Genomic DNA, 15,105 nt, shown 5'->3' on the forward strand with positions numbered 1-15,105 from the left:
CGGTGAAACAGAGATGGGGAATCAGGGCAGGGAATCAGAGGCAGGGAATCAGAGCTGGGGAAACAGAGGCGGGGAATCAGATATGGGGAATCAGAGGTGGGGAATCAGGGGCGGGGAATCAGTGGCAGGGAATCAGAGCTGGGGAATCAGAGGTGGGGAATCAGAGCTGGGGAAACAGAGGCGTGGAATCAGATATGGGGAATCAGAGGTGGGGAATAAGGAGCGGGGAATCAGTGGCAGGGAATCAGAGGCCGTGAATAAAAGGCGGGGAATCAGAGCTGGGGAATCAGAGGCGGGGAATCAGAGTTGGGGAATCAGAGGAGGGGAATTAGAGGTTGGGAATTAGAGGTTGCGAATCAGAGGCGGGGAATCAGAGGCGGGGAATCAGAGGCAGGGAATCGGATGTGCGGAATCAGAGATGGGGAATCAGAGGTGGGGATTCAGAGGTGGTGAATCAGACAAGGGGAATCAGAGGCTGGGAATCAGAGGCAGGGAATCAGACGCAGGGAATCAGAGGCGGGGAATCATAGCTGGCGAATTAGAGGAGGGGAATCAGAGTTGGGGAATCAGAGGCGGGGAATCAGAGGCCGGAATCAGATGCTGGGAATCAGAGGCCTGGAATCAGAGGCGGGGAATCAGAGGCAGGGAATCAGATGCGGGAAATCAGAGGCCTGGAATCAGAGGCGGGGAATCAGAGGCAGGGAATCAGATGCGGGGAATCAGAGGCGGGGAATCAGAGTTGGGGAATCAGAGGCAGGTTATTAGAGTTGGGGAATCAGAGGCGGGGAATCAGATATGGGGAAACAGAGGTGGGGAATCAGAGGCGGGGAAACAGAGGCAGGGAATCAGATATGGGGAATCAGAGGTGGGGAATCAGAGGTGGGGAATCATAGGCAGGGAATCGGATGTGCGGAATCAGAGATGGGGAATCAGAGGCCGGGAATCAGAGGTGGTGAATCAGATATGGGGAATCAGAGGCGGGGAATCAGAGGCAGGGAATCAGACGCGGGGAATCAGAGGTGGGCAATCAGAGGCGGGGAATCAGATATGGGGAATCAGAGGCGGGGAATCAGAGGCGGGGAAACAGAGGCGGGGAATCAGATATGGGGAATCAGAGGTGGGGCATCAGAGGTTGTGAATCACAGATGGGGAATTAGAGGCGGGGAATCAGAGGCAAGGAATCAGACACGGGGAATCAGAGGCGGGGATTCAGAGCTGGGGAATCAGAAGCGGGGAATCAGAGTTGGGGAATCAGAGGCGGGGAATCAGATATGGGGAATCAGAGGCAGGGAATCAGAGGCGGGGAATCAGAGGCAGGGAATCAGACGCGGGGAATCTGAGGCGGGGAATCAGAGCTGGGGAATCAGAGGTGGGGAATCAGAGTTGGGGAATCAGAGGCAGGGAATTGGATGTGCGGAATCAGAGATGGGGAATCAGAGGTGGGGAATCAGAGGCGGTGAATCAGAGATGGGGAATCAGAGGCGGGGAATCAGAGGCAGGAAATCAGACACGTGGATTCAGAGGCTGGGAATCAGACGGGGGGAATCAAAGGCGGGGAATCAGAGCTGGGGAATCTGAGGCAGGGAATCACAGTTGGGGATTCAGAGGCGGGGAATCAGATATGGGGAAACAGAGGCGGGGAATCAGAGGCGGGAAAACAGAGGCGGGGAATTAGATATGGGGAATCAGAGGTGGGGAATCAGAGGTGGTGAATCAGTGATGGGGAATCACAGGCGGGGAATCAGAGGCAGGGAATAGAACGCGTGGAATCAGAGGCAGGGAATCAGAGCTGGGGAATCAGAGGCGGGGAATCATAGTTGGGAATCAGAGGCGGGGAATCAGATATGGGGAAACAGAGGCGGGGAATCAGTGGCGGGGAAACAGAGGCGGGGAATCAGATATGGGGAATCGGATGCAGGGAATCAGAGGCGGGGAATCAGAGCTGGGGAATCAGAGGCGGGGAATCAGAGTTGGGGCATCAGAGGTGGGGAATTAGATATAGGGACACAGAGGCGGGGAATCAGAGGCGGGGAAACAGAGGCGGGGAAACAGAGGCGGGGAATCTGATATGGGGAATCAGAGGTGGGGAATCCGAGGTTGGGAATCAGAGGCAGGGAATCAGAGGCGGGGAATCAGAGGCGGGGAATCAGAGGAAGGGAATCAGATGTGCGGAATCAGAGATGGGGAATCAGAGGCAGGGAATCAGAGGCGGGGAATCAGAGGCGGGGAATCAGAGGCCGGGAATCAGATATGGGGAAACAGAGGCGGGGAATCCGAGGCGGGGAAACAGAGGCGGGGAATCAGATATGGGGAATCAGAGGTGGGGAATCAGAGGTTGGGAATCAGAGGCAGGGAATCAGAGGCTTGGAATCAGAAGCAGGGAATCAGATGCGGGGAATCAGAGGCGGGGAATCAGAGCTGGGGAATCAGAGGTGGGGAATCAGATTTGGGGAATCAGAGGCGGGGACTTAGATATTGGGAAACAGAGGCGGGGAATCAGAGGCGGGGAAACCCAGGCGGGGAATCAGATATGGGGAATCAGAGGTGGGGAATCAGAGGCAGGGAATCAGATGTGCGGAATCAGAGATGGGGAATCAGAGGCAGGGAATCAGAATCAGAAGCAGGGAATCAGAGGCCGGGAATCAGAGGCCGGAATCAGATGCTGGGAATGAGAGGCCTGGAATCAGAGGCGGGGAATCAGAGGCAGGGAATCAGATGCGGGGAATCAGAGGCGGGGAATCAGAGCTGGGGAATCAGAGGCGGGGTATTAGAGTTGGGGAATCAGAGGCGGGGAATCAGATATGGGGAAACAGAGGTGGGGAATCAGAGGCGGGGAAACAGAGGCAGGGAATCAGATATGGGGAATCAGAGGCGGGGAATCAGAGGTGGGGAATCATAGGCAGGGAATCGGATGTGCGGAATCAGAGATGGGGAATCAGAGGCCGGGAATCAGAGGTGGTGAATCAGAGATGGGGAATCAGAGGCGGGGAATCAGAGGCAGGGAATCAGACGCGGGGAATCAGAGGTGGGCAATCAGAGGCGGGGAATCAGATATGGGGAATCAGAGGTGGGGAATCAGAGGCGGGGAAACAGAGGCGGGGAATCAGATATGGGGAATCAGAGGTGGGGCATCAGAGGTTGTGAATCACAGATGGGGAATCAGAGGCGGGGAATCAGAGGCAGGGAATCAGACGCGGTGAATCAGAGGCGGGGATTCAGAGCTGGGGAATCAGAGGCGGGGAATCAGAGTTGGGGAATCAGTGGCGGGGAATCAGATATGGGGAATCAGAGGCAGGGAATCAGAGGCGGGAAAACAGAGGCTGGGAATCAGATATCTGGAATCAGAGGCGGGGAATCAGAGGCAGGGAATCAGACACGGGGAATCAGAGGCGGGGAATCAGAGATGGGGTATCAGAGGCGGGGAATCAGAGGCAGGGAATCGGATGCCGGGAATCAGAGGCGGGAAATCAGAGCTGGGGAATCAGAGGCGGGGAATCAGAGTTGGGGAATCAGAGGCGGCGAAGCAGATATGGGGAAATAGAGGCGGGGAATCAGATATTGGGAATCAGAGGCGGGGAATCAGATATGGGGAATCAGAGGCTGGGAATCAGAGGGGGGGAAACAGAGGCGGGGAATAAGATATGGGGAATCAGAGGTGGGGAATCAGGGGCGGGGAATCAGTGGCAGGGAATCAGAGGCGGGGAATCAGAGGCGGGGAATCAAAGGAAGGGAATCAGACACGGGGAATCAGAGGTGGGGAATCAGAGATGGGGAATCAGAGGCGGGGAATCACAGGCAGGGAATCAGACGCGGGGAATCAGAGGCGGGGAATCAGAGCTGGGGAATCAGAGGTGTGGAATCAGAGTCGGGGAATCAGAGGCAGGGAATCGGTTGTGCGGAATCAGAGATGGGGAATCAGATGTGGGGAATCAGAGGCAGTGAATCAGAGATGGGGAATCAGAGGCGGGGAACCAGAGGCAAGAAATCAGACGGGGATTCAGAGGCTGGGAATCAGACGGGGGGAATCAAAGGCGGGGAATCAGAGCTGGTGAATCAGAGGCAGGGAATCAGAGTTGGGGATTCAGAGGCGGGGAATCAGATATGGGGAAACAGAGGCGGGGAATGAGAGGCGGGCAAGCAGAGGTTGGGAATTAGATATGGGGAATCAGAGGTGGGGAATCAGAGGTGCTGAATCAGAGATGGGGAATCACAGGCGGGGAATCAGAGGCAGCGACTAGAACGCGGGGAATCAGAGGCAGGGAATCAGAGCTGGGGAATCAGAGGCGGGGAATCAGATATGGGGAAACAGAGGCGGGGAATCAGAGGCGGGGAAACAGAGGCGGGGAATCAGACATGGGAATCGGATGCGGGGAATCAGAGTAGGGGAATCAGAGCTGGGGAATCAGAGGCGGGGAATCAGAGTTGGGGCATCAGAGGTGGGGAATTAGATATGGGGAAACAGAGGCGGGGAATCAGAGGCGGGGAAACAGAGGCGGGGAATCAGATATGGGGAATCAGAGGTGGGGAATCAGAGGCAGGGAATCAGATGTGCGGAATCAGAGATGGGGAATCAGAGGCAGGGAATCAGAATCAGAAGCGGGGAATCAGAGTCCGGGAAACAGAGGCCGGGAATCAGATGCTGGGAATAAGAGGCCGGGAATCAGAGGTGGGGAATCAGAGTCCGGGAATCAGAGATGGGGATTCAGAGGCGGGGAATGAGATATGGAGAATCAGAGGCGGGGAATCAGAGGCGGGGAAACAGAGGTGGGGAATCAGATATGGAGAATCAGAGGTGGGGAATCAAAGGCGGTGAATCAGAGATGGGGAATCAGAGGCGGGGAATCAGAGGCAGGGAATCAGATGCGGGAATTCAGAGGCGGGGAATCAGAGCTGGCGATTCAGAGACGGGGAATCAGAGGTGGGCAATCAGAGCCGGGGAATCAGATATGGGGAATCAAAGGCGGGGAATCAGAGGCGGGTAAACAGAGGCGGGGAATCAGATATGGGGAATCAGAGGTGGGGAATCAGAGGTTGTGAATCAGAGATGGGGAATCAAGGCGGAGAATCAGAGGGAGGGAATCAGACGCGGGGAATCAGAGGCGGGGATTCAGAGCTGGGGAATCAGAGGCGGGGAATCAGACTTGTGGAATCACAGGCAGGGAATCAGATATGGGGAATCAGAGGCGGGGAATCAGAGGCGGGGAAACAGAGGCGGGGAATCAGATATGGGGAATCAGAGGTGGGGAATCAGGGGCAGGGAATCAGTGGCAGGGAATCAGAGGCGGGGAATCTGAGGCGGGGAATCAGAGGCAGGGAATCAGACACGGGGAATCAGAGGCGGGGAATCAGAGATGGCGAATCAGAGGCGGGGAATCAGAGGCAGCGAATCGGACGCCGGGAATCAGAGGCGGGGAATCAGAGCTGGGGAATCAGAGGCGGGGAATCAGAGTTGGGGAATCAGAGGCGGGGAATCAGATATGGGGAAATAGAGACGGGGAATCAGATATGGGGAATCAGAGGTGTGGAATCAGAGGTTGGGAATCAGAGGCAGGGAATCAGAGGCGGGGAAACAGAGGCGGGGAATCAGATATGGGGAATCAGAGGTGGCGAATCAAAGGCGGTGAAACAGAGATGGGGAATCAGGGCAGGGAATCAGAGGCAGGGAATCAGAGCTGGGGAAACAGAGGCGGGGAATCAGATATGGGGAATCAGAGGTGGGGAATCAGGGGCGGGGAATCAGTGGCAGGGAATCAGAGCTGGGGAATCAGAGGTGGGGAATCAGAGCTGGGGAAACAGAGGCGGGGAATCAGATATGGGGAATCAGAGGTGGGGAATCAGGGGCGGGGAATCAGTGGCAGGGAATCAGAGGCCGGGAATAAAAGGCGGGGAATCAGAGCTGGGGAATCAGAGGCGGGGAATCAGAGTTGGGGAATCAGAGGAGGGGAATCAGATATGGGGAAACAGAGGCCGGGAATCAGAGGCAGGGAAACAGAGGCGGGGAATCAGATATGGGGAATCAGAGGTGGGGAATCAGAGGCGGGGAAACAGAGGCGGGGAATCAGATATGGGGAATCAGAGGTGGGGAATCAGGGGCAGGGAATCAGTGGCAGGGAATCAGAGGCGGGGAATCAGAGGCGGGGAATCAGAGGCAGGGAATTAGACACGGGGAATCAGAGGCGGGGAATCAGAGATGGGGAATCAGAGGCGGGGAATCAGAGGCAGGGAATCGGATGCCGGGAATCAGAGTCGGGGAATCAGAGCTGGGGAATCAGAGGCGGGGAATCAGAGTTGGGGAATCAGAGGCGGGGTATCAGATATGGGGAAATAGAGGCGGGGAATCAGATATGGGGAATCAGTGGTGTGGAATCAGAGGTTGGGAATCAGAGGCAGGGAATCAGAGTCGGGGAAACAGAGGCGGGGAATCAGATATGGGGAATCAGAGGTGGCGAATCAAAGGCGGTGAAACAGAGATGGGGAATCAGGGCAAGGAATCAGAGGCAGGGAATCAAACACGGGGAATCAGAGCTGGGGAATCAGAGACGGGGAAACAGAGTTGGGAATCAGAGGCGGGGAATCAGAGTCGGGGAAACAGAGGCGGGGAATCAGATATGGGGAATCAGAGGCAGGGAATCAGAGGCGGGGAATCAGAGGCAGGGAATCAGACGCGGGGAATCTGAGGCGGGGAATCAGAGCTGGGCAATGAGAGGTGGGGAATCAGAGTTGGGGAATCAGAGGCAGGGAATTGGATGTGCGGAATCAGAGATGGGGAAGCAGAGGTGGGGAATCAGAGGCGGTGAATCAGAGATGGGGAATCAGAGGCGGGGAATCAGAGGCAGGAAATCAGACACGGGGATTCAGAGGCTGGGAATCAGACGGGGGGAATCAAAGGCGGGGAATCAGGGCTGGGGAATCTGAGGCAGGGAATCAGATATGGGGAATCAGAGGCGGGGAATCAGAGGCGGGGAAACAGAGGCGGGGAATCAGATATGGGGAATCAGAGGTGGGGAATCAGGGGCAGGGAATCAGTGGCAGGGAATCAGAGGCGGGGAATCTGAGGCGGGGAATCAGAGGCAGGGAATCAGACACGGGGAATCAGAGGCGGGGAATCAGAGATGGCGAATCAGAGGCGGGGAATCAGAGGCAGCGAATCGGACGCCGGGAATCAGAGGCGGGGAATCAGAGCTGGGGAATCAGAGGCGGGGAATCAGAGTTGGGGAATCAGAGGCGGGGAATCAGATATGGGGAAATAGAGACGGGGAATCAGATATGGGGAATCAGAGGTGTGGAATCAGAGGTTGGGAATCAGAGGCAGGGAATCAGAGGCGGGGAAACAGAGGCGGGGAATCAGATATGGGGAATCAGAGGTGGCGAATCAAAGGCGGTGAAACAGAGATGGGGAATCAGGGCAGGGAATCAGAGGCAGGGAATCAGAGCTGGAGAAACAGAGGCGGGGAATCAGATATGGGGAATCAGAGGTGGGGAATCAGGGGCGGGGAATCAGTGGCAGGGAATCAGAGCTGGGGAATCACAGGTGGGGAATCAGAGCTGGGGAAACAGAGGCGGGGAATCAGATATGGGGAATCAGAGGTGGGGAATCAGGGGCGGGGAATCAGTGGCAGGGAATCAGAGGCCGGGAATAAAAGGCGGGGAATCAGAGCTGGGGAATCAGAGGCGGGGAATCAGAGTTGGGGAATCAGAGGAGGGGAATCAGATATGGGGAAACAGAGGCCGGGAATCAGAGGCAGGGAAACAGAGGCGGGGAATCAGATATGGGGAATCAGAGGTGGGGAATCAGAGGCGGGGAAACAGAGGCAGGGAATCAGATATGGGGAATCAGAGGTGGGGAATCAGGGGCAGGGAATCAGTGGCAGGGAATCAGAGGCGGGGAATCAGAGGCGGGGAATCAGAGGCAGGGAATTAGACACGGGGAATCAGAGGCGGGGAATCAGAGATGGGGAATCAGAGGCGGGGAATCAGAGGCAGGGAATCGGATGCCGGGAATCAGAGTCGGGGAATCAGAGCTGGGGAATCAGAGGCGGGGAATCAGAGTTGGGGAATCAGAGGCGGGGAATCAGATATGGGGAAATAGAGGCGGGGAATCAGATATGGGGAATCAGAGGTGTGGAATCAGAGGTTGGGAATCAGAGGCAGGGAATCAGAGTCGGGGAAACAGAGGCGGGGAATCAGATATGGGGAATCAGAGGTGGCGAATCAAAGGCGGTGAAACAGAGATGGGGAATCAGGGCAAGGAATCAGAGGCAGGGAATCAAACACGGGGAATCAGAGCTGGGGAATCAGAGACGGGGAAACAGAGTTGGGAATCAGAGGCGGGGAATCAGAGTCGGGGAAACAGAGGCGGGGAATCAGATATGGGGAATCAGAGGCAGGGAATCAGAGGCGGGGAATCAGAGGCAGGGAATCAGACGCGGGGAATCTGAGGCGGGGAATCAGAGCTGGGCAATGAGAGGTGGGGAATCAGAGTTGGGGAATCAGAGGCAGGGAATTGGATGTGCGGAATCAGAGATGGGGAAGCAGAGGTGGGGAATCAGAGGCGGTGAATCAGAGATGGGGAATCAGAGGCGGGGAATCAGAGGCAGGAAATCAGACACGGGGATTCAGAGGCTGGGAATCAGACGGGGGGAATCAAAGGCGGGGAATCAGGGCTGGGGAATCTGAGGCAGGGAATCAGAGTTGGGGATTCAGAGATGGGGAATCAGAGGCGGGGAATCAGAGGCAGGGAATCGGACGCCGGGAATCAGAGGCGGGGAATCAGAGCTGGGGAATCAGAGGCGGGGAATCAGAGTTGGGGAATCAGAAGCGGGGAATCAGATATGGGGAAATAGAGGCGGGGAATCAGATATGGGGAATCAGAGGTGTGGAATCAGAGGTTGGGAATCAGAGGCAGGGAATCAGAGGCGGGGAAACAGAGGCGGGGAATCAGATATGGGGAATCAGAGGTGGCGAATCAAAGGCGGTGAAACAGAGATGGGGAATCAGGGCAGGGAATCAGAGGCAGGGAATCAGAGCTGGGGAAACAGAGGCGGGGAATCAGATATGGGGAATCAGAGGTGGGGAATCAGGGGCGGGGAATCAGTGGCAGGGAATCAGAGCTGGGGAATCAGAGGTGGGGAATCAGAGCAGGGGAAACAGAGGCGTGGAATCAGATATGGGGAATCAGAGGTGGGGAATCAGGGGCGGGGAATCAGTGGCAGGGAATCAGAGGCCGTGAATAAAAGGCGGGGAATCAGAGCCTGGGAATCAGAGGCGGGGAATCAGAGTTGGGGAATCAGAGGAGGGGAATCAGATATGGGGAAACAGAGGCCGGGAATCAGAGGCAGGGAAACAGAGGCGGGGAATCAGATATGGGGATTCAGAGGTGGGGAATTAGAGGTAGCGAATCAGAGGCGGGGAATCAGAGGCGGGGAATCAGAGACAGGGAATCGGATGTGCGGAATCAGAGATGGGGAATCAGAGGTGGGGATTCAGAGGTGGTGAATCAGAGAAGGGGAATCAGAGGCTGGGAATCAGAGGCAGGGAATCAGACGCAGGGAATCAGAGGCGGGGAATCATAGCTGGCGAATTAGAGGAGGGGAATCAGAGTTGGGGAATCAGAGGCGGGGAATCAGAGGCCGGAATCAGATGCTGGGAATCAGAGGCCTGGAATCAGAGGCGGGGAATCAGAGGCAGGGAATCAGATGCGGGAAATCAGAGGCCTGGAATCAGAGGCGGGGAATCAGAGGCAGGGAATCAGATGCGGGGAATCAGAGGCGGGGAATCAGAGTTGGGGAATCAGAGGCAGGTTATTAGAGTTGGGGAATCAGAGGCGGGGAATCAGATATGGGGAAACAGAGGTGGGGAATCAGAGGCGGGGAAACAGAGGCAGGGAATCAGATATGGGGAATCAGAGGCGGGGAATCAGAGGTGGGGAATCATAGGCAGGGAATCGGATGTGCGGAATCAGAGATGGGGAATCAGAGGCCGGGAATCAGAGGTTGTGAATCAGATATGGGGAATCAGAGGCGGGGAATCAGAGGCAAGGAATCAGACGCGGGGAATCAGAGGTGGGCAATCAGAGGCGGGGAATCAGATATGGGGAATCAGAGGCGGGGAATCAGAGGCGGGGAAACAGAGGCAGGGAATCAGATGCGGGGAATCAGAGGCGGGGAATCAGAGCTGGGGAATCAGAGGCAGGGTATTAGAGTTGGGGAATCAGAGGCGGGGAATCAGATATGGGGAAACAGAGGTGGGGAATCAGAGGCGGGGAAACAGAGGCAGGGAATCAGATATGGGGAATCAGAGGCGGGGAATCAGAGGTGGGGAATCATAGGCAGGGAATCGGATGTGCGGAATCAGAGATGGGGAATCAGAGGCCGGGAATCAGAGGTGGTGAATCAGATATGGGGAATCAGAGGCGGGGAATCAGAGGCAGGGAATCAGACGCGGGGAATCAGAGGTGGGCAATCAGAGGCGGGGAATCAGAGGTTGTGAATCACAGATGGGGAATTAGAGGCGGGGAATCAGAGGCAGGGAATCAGACACGGGGAATCAGAGGCGGGGATTCAGAGCTGGGGAATCAGAAGCGGGGAATCAGAGTTGGGGAATCAGTGGCGGGGAATCAGATATTTGGAATCTGAGGCAGGGAATCAGAGGCGGGGAATCAGAGGCAGGAAATCAGACGTGGGGAATCTGAGGCGGGGAATCAGAGCTGGGGAATCAGAGGTGGGGAATCAGAGTTGGGGAATCAGAGGCAGGGAATTGGATGTGCGGAATCAGAGATGGGGAATCAGAGGTGGGGAATCAGAGGCGGTGAATCAGAGATGGGGAATCAGAGGCGGGGAATCAGAGGCAGGAAATCAGACACGGGGATTCAGAGGCTGGGAATCAGACGGGGGGAATCAAAGGCGGGGAATCAGAGCTGGGGAATCTGAGGCAGGGAATCAGAGTTGGGGATTCAGAGGCGGGGAATCAGATATGGGGAAACAGAGGCGGGGAATCAGAGGCGGGAAAACAGAGGCGGGGAATTAGATATGGGGAATCAGAGGTGGGGAATCAGAGGTGGTGAATCAGTGATGGGGAATCACAGGCGGGGAATCAGAGGCAGGGAATAGAACGCGGGGAATCAGAGGCAGGGAATCAGAGCTGGGGAATCAGAGGCGGGGAATCATAGTTTGGAATCAGAGGCGGGGAATCAGATATGGGGAAACAGAGGCGGGGAATCAGAGGCGGCGAAACAGAGGCGGGGAATCAGATATGGGGAATCGGATGCAGGGAATCAGAGGCAGGGAATCAGCTGGGGAATCAGAGGCGGGGAATCAGAGTTGGGGCATCAGAGGTGGGGAATTAGATATAGGGAAACAGAGGCGGGGAATCAGAGGCGGGGAAACAGAGGCTGGGAATCAGATATGGGGAATCAGAGGTGGGGAATCAGAGGCAGGGAATCAGATGTGCGGAATCAGAGATGGGGAATCAGAGGCAGGGAATCAGAATCAGAAGCGGGGAATCAGAGGCCGGGAATAAGAGGCCGGGAATCAGATGCTGGGAATAAGAGGCCGGGAATCAGAGGTGGGGAATCAGAGTCCGGGAATCAGAGATGGGGATTCAGAGGCGGGGAATGAGATATGGAGAATCAGAGGCGGGGAATCAGAGGCGGGGAAACAGAGGTGGGGAATCAGATATGGGGAATCAGAGGTGGCGAATCAAAGGCGGTGAATCAGAGATGGGGAATCAGAGGCAGGGAATCAGATGCGGGGAATCAGAGGCGGGGAATCGGAGCTGGCGAATCAGAGGCGGGGAATCAGAGGTGGGCAATCAGAGGCGGGGAATCAGATATGGGGAATCAGAGGCGGGGAATCAGTGGCGGGGAAACAGAGGCGGGGAATCAAATATAGGGAATCAGAGGTGGGGAATCAGAGGTTGTGAATCAGAGATGGGGAATCAAGGCGGGGAATCAGAGGCAGGGAATCAGACGCGGGGAATCAGAGGCGGGGATTCAGAGCTGGGGAATCAGAGGCGGGGAATCAGAGTTGGGGAATCAGAGGCAGGGAATCAGATATGGGGAATCAGAGGCGGGGAATCAGAGGCGGGGAAACAGAGGCGGGGAATCAGATATGGGGAATCAGAGGTGGGGAATCAGGGGCAGGGAATCAGTGGCAGGGAATCAGAGGCGGGGAATCAGAGGCGGGGAATCAGAGGCAGGGAATCAGACACGGGGAATCAGAGGCGGGGAATCAGAGATGGGGAATCAGAGGCGGGGAATCAGAGGCAGGGAATCGGATGCCGGGAATCAGAGTCGGGGAATCAGAGCTGGGGAATCAGAGGCGGGGAATCAGAGTTGGGGAATCAGAGGCGGGGAATCAGATATGGGGAAATAGAGGCGGGGAATCAGATATGGGGAATCAGAGGTGTGGAATCAGAGGTTGGGAATCAGAGGCAGGGAATCAGAGTCGGGGAAACAGAGGCGGGGAATCAGATATGGGGAATCAGAGGTGGCGAATCAAAGGCGGTGAAACAGAGATGGGGAATCAGGGCAGGGAATCAGAGGCAGGGAATCAAACACGGGGAATCAGAGCTGGGGAATCAGAGACGGGGAAACAGAGTTGGGAATCAGAGGCGGGGAATCAGAGTCGGGGAAACAGAGGCGGGGAATCAGATATGGGGAATCAGAGGCAGGGAATCAGAGGCGGGGAATCAGAGGCAGGGAATCAGACGCGGGGAATCTGAGGCGGGGAATCAGAGCTGGGCAATCAGAGGTGGGGAATCAGAGTTGGGGAATCAGAGGCAGGGAATTGTATGTGCGGAATCAGAGATGGGGAAGCAGAGGTGGGGAATCAGAGGCGGGGAATCAGATATTGGGAATCGGATGCAGGGAATCAGAGGCGGGGAATCAGAGCTGGGGAATCAGAGGCGGGGAATCAGAGTTGGGGCATCAGAGGTGGGGAATTAGATATAGGGAAACAGAGGCGGGGAATCAGAGGCGGGGAAACAGAGGCGGGGAATCAGATATGGGGAATCAGAGGCGGGGAATCAGTGGCGGGGAAACAGAGGCGGGGAATCAAATATAGGGAATCAGAGGTGGGGAATCAGAGGTTGTGAATCAGAGATGGGGAATCAAGGCGGGGAATCAGAGGCAGGGAATCAGACGCGGGGAATCAGAGACGGGGATTCAGAGCTGGGGAATCAGAGGCGGGGAATCAGAGTTGGGGAATCAGAGGCAGGGAATCAGATATGGGGAATCAGAGGCGGGGAATCAGAGGCGGGGAAACAGAGGCGGGGAATCAGATATGGGGAATTAGAGGTGGGGAATCAGGGGCAGGGAATCAGTGGCAGGGAATCAGAGGCGGGGAATCAGAGGGGGGGAATCAGAGGCAGGGAATCAGACACGGGGAATCAGAGGCGGGGAATCAGAGATGGGGAATCAGAGGCGGGGAATCAGAGGCAGGGAATCGGATGCCGGGAATCAGAGTCGGGGAATCAGAGGTGGCGAATCAAAGGCGGTGAAACAGAGATGGGGAATCAGGGCAGGGAATCAGAGGCAGGGAATCAAACACGGGGAATCAGAGCTGGGGAATCAGAGACGGGGAAACAGAGTTGGGAATCAGAGGCGGGGAATCAGAGTCGGGGAAACAGAGGCGGGGAATCAGATATGGGGAATCAGAGGCAGGGAATCAGAGGCGGGGAATCAGAGGCAGGGAATCAGACGCGGGGAATCTGAGGCGGGGAATCAGAGCTGGGCAATCAGAGGTGGGGAATCAGAGTTGGGGAATCAGAGGCAGGGAATTGGATGTGCGGAATCAGAGATGGGGAAGCAGAGGTGGGGAATCAGAGGCGGTGAATCAGAGATGGGGAATCAGAGGCGGGGAATCAGAGGCAGGAAATCAGACACGGGGATTCAGAGGCTGGGAATCAGACGGGGGGAATCAAAGGCGGGGAATCAGGGCTGGGGAATCTGAGGCAGGGAATCAGAGTTGGGGATTCAGAGGTGCGGAATCAGATATGGGGAAACAGAGGCGGGGAATCAGAGGCGGGAAAACAGAGGCGGGGAATTAGATATGGGGAATCAGAGGTGGGGAATCAGAGGTGGTGAATCAGAGATGGGGAATCAGAGGCGGGGAATCAGAGGCAGGGAATCGGACGCCGGGAATCAGAGGTGGGGAATCAGAGCTGGGGAATCAGAGGCGGGGAATCAGAGTTGGGGAATCAGAAGCGGGGAATCAGATATGGGGAAATAGAGGCGGGGAATCAGATATGGGGAATCAGAGGTGTGGAATCAGAGGTTGGGAATCAGAGGCAGGGAATCAGAGGCGGGGAAACAGAGGCGGGGAATCAGATATGGGGAATCAGAGGTGGCGAATCAAAGGCGGTGAAACAGAGATGGGGAATCAGGGCAGGGAATCAGAGGCAGGGAATCAGAGCTGGGGAAACAGAGGCGGGGAATCAGATATGGGGAATCAGAGGTGGGGAATCAGGGGCGGGGAATCAGTGGCAGGGAATCAGAGCTGGGGAATCAGAGGTGGGGAATCAGAGCTGGGGAAACAGAGGCGTGGAATCAGATATGGGGAATCAGAGGTGGGGAATCAGGGGCGCGGAATCAGTGGCAGGGAATCAGAGGCCGTGAATAAAAGGCGGGGAATCAGAGCTGGGGAATCAGAGGCGGGGAATCAGAGTTGGGGAATCAGAGGAGGGGAATTAGAGGTGGGGAATTAGAGGTTGCGAATCAGAGGCGGGGAATCAGAGGCGGGGAATCAGAGGCAGGGAATCGGATGTGCGGAATCAGAGATGGGGAATCAGAGGTGGGGATTCAGAGGTGGTGAATCAGAGAAGGGGAATCAGAGGCTGGGAATCAGAGGCAGGGAATCAGACGCAGGGAATCAGAGGCGGGGAATCATAGCTGGCGAATTAGAGGAGGGGAATCAGAGTTGGGGAATCAGAGGCGGGGAATCAGAGGCCGGAATCAGATGCTGGGAATCAGAGGCCTGGAATCAGAGGCGGGGAATCAGAGGCAGGGAATCAGATGCGGGAAATCAGAGGCCTGGAATCAGAGGCGGGGAATCAGAGGCAGGGAATCAGATGCGGGGAATCAGAGGCGGGGAATCAGAGTTGGGGAAT

This window comes from Narcine bancroftii, chromosome 4 (genome assembly GCF_036971445.1).
Source record: "Narcine bancroftii isolate sNarBan1 chromosome 4, sNarBan1.hap1, whole genome shotgun sequence".
Taxonomy (NCBI): Eukaryota; Metazoa; Chordata; class Chondrichthyes; order Torpediniformes; family Narcinidae; genus Narcine; species Narcine bancroftii.